The sequence below is a fragment of the Nanorana parkeri genome, unplaced genomic scaffold, assembly GCF_000935625.1.
Source record: "Nanorana parkeri isolate BGI_ZX_2015 unplaced genomic scaffold, ASM93562v1 scaffold2055, whole genome shotgun sequence".
Taxonomy (NCBI): Eukaryota; Metazoa; Chordata; class Amphibia; order Anura; family Dicroglossidae; genus Nanorana; species Nanorana parkeri.
Window position 1 is genome coordinate 8,590 of NW_017308323.1, and position 3,743 is coordinate 12,332.

Below are 3,743 nucleotides of genomic sequence, written 5' to 3' on the forward strand. Positions count from 1 at the left end.
CAGGGTTCTGTGCTGCCTCAGGGTTCTGTGCTGCCCCAGGGTTCTGTGCTGCCTCAGGGTTCTGTGCTGCCTCAGGGTTCTGTGCTGCCTCAGGGTTCTGTGCTGCCTCAGGGTTCTGTACTAGGCCCCATTCTGTTTAACCTGTTTATTAATGATATCGGGGAGGGTGTAAATAGCCATGTTTCTGTGTTTGCTGATGATACTATAATCGGGGGGTAATAGACCCGGACTTAGACACTATAACATTACAGGAGGACCTGGATAAAATAGGGGAGGGGGCAACTATATGACAGATGAGGTTTAATGTCGATAAATGTAGACATGTGCACTGGCATTAAAAAAATGTTCCTTTCGTTTCCGATTTTGCGTTATTTCGTTTTTTGGGATTCGAGTCCGAAAGTCAATTCGTTTCGGAATTCGGATTCGGACGAAATTCGTTAGCGGTAGTCTGTACGAAATTTTGTTTAGTTTTCGTTTCGTTCCTTGCAGCAAAGTGACATTTAAAGGAGAACTATGAGGGGGGGTGCTTTTCACTCCTCCTCATAGTTCTAGCCGACCTGTGACAATAAAACTGTCACAGGTCGGCTCAGTAGATCGGGAAGTGAGCGAACACATACCGGCGCTCGCTCACTTCTCGATCCTGTGCCGGAAGAGAGCCGTGACAGGGGAGTGACTGGATTGCCCATTTCGATCCTCCAGCGCTGACTGGCGGAACGGACGGGGGAGGGGGCGGGACAGCTGGCTCTGCCTCTAGATAGGCAGAGCCAGCTGTCACTCACGCAGCTGGGTGGATCCAGACATAATTGTCGGGATCCGTTCCGGCTGCGGCGTCTCAGTATACCGCGAGCTGTAGCCTGCAATATACTGAGCTTTGGGTGACGGGAGGACGCTAGTTTGTGTCCTCCCATTACCCTTAGGAGAACTATGGGGAAAAGCACTGACCCCATAGTTCTCCTTTAAGAGGGAAAATAAAAATTTTTCCCCCTCAAATGTCACTTTGCTGCAACGAAATTTCGTCCAACAAACAAGATTTCGTACAGACTACCGCTAACGAATTTCGGTATCGGAAATTCGGAATCGTTTGCATTCAGTATACCGTATTTTTCGCTCCATAAGACACACTTTTTTCCCCCCAAAAGGAGGGGGAAAATGTGCCAGCGTCTTATGGAGCGAATCCCGACGCCCGAGACATGCAGTTTCGGGCGCCGGGCGAGTAGTAGGAGCCACTGCTCGTTTAATACGAGTGATCTAATGAGATCACTCGTATTAAAGCCGAGCAGCGGCGACGATGGAGATCACTATAGAGCAGACGAAGAACGGACTTTCTTCGTCTGCTCTGTGTGATCACTGAGACCGTGACACTGTAATCACAGCGCCACCTGTCTCAGCGGTCACTAACTGCAGCTTCTGTCACAGCTTCTGTCATAGAAGCTGTGTCAGAAGCTACAGTCTGTCGAGTGCTCCATAAGGCGCGCCGGACCTCCCTGCGTCCTATGGTCCGGTGCGTCTTATGGACCGCAAAATACGGTATCTGTAATTCGGTATCAGAATTTCCGAAATTTTGTCTGAATTTCGATTCGGAGCGAAACGAATTGCACATGTCTAAGGTAAAGTAATGCATTTTGGGGTTAAAAACAAGCAAGAGGAATACATATTAATGGGAACTCCACTAGGGAAGTCAGAAATGGAAAAAGATTTGGGGGTCATAGGTGACCACAGTTTGAACAATAGCTTGCAGTGGCAGGCTGCGGCAAATAAAGCGGGCACAGTCCAGTATTGTATTAAGAAGGGAATGTACTGTAGAGATAAAGCAATAATTTTGGTACTTTATAGATCTCTGGTTCGGCCTCATCTGGCGGTCCAATTTTGGTCACCAATCCACAGAATGGATGTCCTTGAGCTGGTAAGAGTCCAGAGAAGGGCAACTAAACTCATTAAGGGGATGGAGGACCTAAGCTATGAGACAAGGTTACTATATTTAAACATGTTCACGCTGGAAGTGTGGAGATTAAGGGGGGACATGATTTTGATGTACAAGATGTTCAATGGTGATGGCAACATCAGCAATAAACTTTTTACAGTAAACTCCATAACAAGGACTAGAGGCCACCACCTGAAACTGGTGGAGAAAAGATTTAACCACAAGGGGCGTAGGGGGTTCTTCTCAGTTAGAGCAGTTAGGGTCTGGAACTCGCTGCCACAAGCAGTGGTATCAGCTGAGAGTGTTGAATCATTCAAAAAGCATTTAGATACCTTCCTCAGAGACCGTATCATACAGGGGTACAGGTACTCTTAAAAATAAGATCACACGGGGACTCATATACATGCACAATCACACACAGACACGCAATAGGTTGAACTTGATGGACCTGTGTCTTTATTCAACCTCAAATACTATGTAACTATAATCTAATACAAATTGACTGCCCAAATGCAAGGAAGATGCTGCACACCACTGACGTCAGTGTAAAATTTGATTGCCTTCTGACAGCCAACATGCTCCTGACCCCGCCTGTCGACCTCTCACCTCTGACGTAAGTAGAATATGCATAAGCCCATTCGGTGGGAGGGAACAGGAGCATGTTGACGGAAGGCAATCAAATCTTACAGTGACGTCACTGGTGAGCGGCATCTTCTTTGCTTTTGAATGCTCTCTTCAGAGTGTGGACGCCCCCCCAGGCCTCGGCCAGCACCAATGTTTATTCCAGACTGGAAAACTGAGTGTGGGTTGGAGCGCTGGATCATCTTCGGGACTAACAGATTGACTGCCGATATCCATTCCCCTACTGTCGATGGAAACGTCTGTGCGATCAATTTTCCAGCGAGGAATGATGTTCTACTAAGCCCCAATCTCAGATCAGTATGATATTAGGAAACCTCTAGATGTCTCAAAATGCACAGATCTCAATGACATAGAACATTTGTTTTAAGAATTTTATTAATGGTGAATAATATCTTTCCCATAACTTACCAACGTGGGACATCTCCAGAGAAGGTGGATGACATCTCCCGCTACCTGTCCACATCTAGTACTCTTAGGACTATTAGGAAGGCCTGCTCTCTATAGTGTCTGAGGGGGATCTCCTATGGATAAGCCTTACTCAACCTTCTCAACACAGAGGAGCCCCTGAAATAATATTCAGGTCCCTAATATAATTATATCTGCAACTCACAGAACAGCGATCAGCAAGCTGTAGGTATTAACATAGACAAAGAAATAATTTGGTGTTCCGAGCTTATTTGACAACCGAGGCAAATCATTTCTAACACCCCCATGCTCTATATAATTATACATTTAAAAATGAAACAATAATAAAGGCAAGAAAGGAAAAGCAAACAGTTCACATTACTGGTCAGTGAAGAAGGCTCCCCTATACGTTAGTGGTCAGTAGAAAAGTTGGTGGTCGGTGGAGAAGTGTGCCCATCAAAGTGGTGGTAAGTGGAAATGTGACCCAATATAATGATGGTCGGCGGAGAAGGCCCTCCCTTACGTCAGTGGTCTTTAGAAAAGTGTCTTTTATATTGATGGTCAGTGGAGAAGCGTCCTGATCACATTGGTGGTAAGTGAAAAATTTACCTCATACTTTGGTGGTCAGTGGATAAGGCCTTGCCTTACATTGGTGATCAATAGAAAAGTGCCCCCTATATTGATGGACAGTGGAGAAGTGTCCCCATCACAGAAGTGGTATGTGGAAACGTGACCCAGTACATTGTTGGTCAGTGGAGAAGCCCCCCCCCCCCCC

The 3,743-nt window shown here is 46.3% G+C and overlaps 1 long non-coding RNA gene across 1 annotated transcript in view; it reads right to left on the reverse strand.

Annotated features, from left to right (window-relative positions):
* LOC108800530 overlaps positions 1–3,743 on the reverse strand; it is a 17,951-nt gene that overhangs the window by 2,754 nt on the left and 11,454 nt on the right. Inside the window, exon 2 of the long non-coding RNA XR_001942107.1 lies at positions 1,952–1,956. This is a non-coding gene — a long non-coding RNA (uncharacterized LOC108800530). The remainder of the gene's footprint in view (positions 1–1,951; positions 1,957–3,743) is intronic.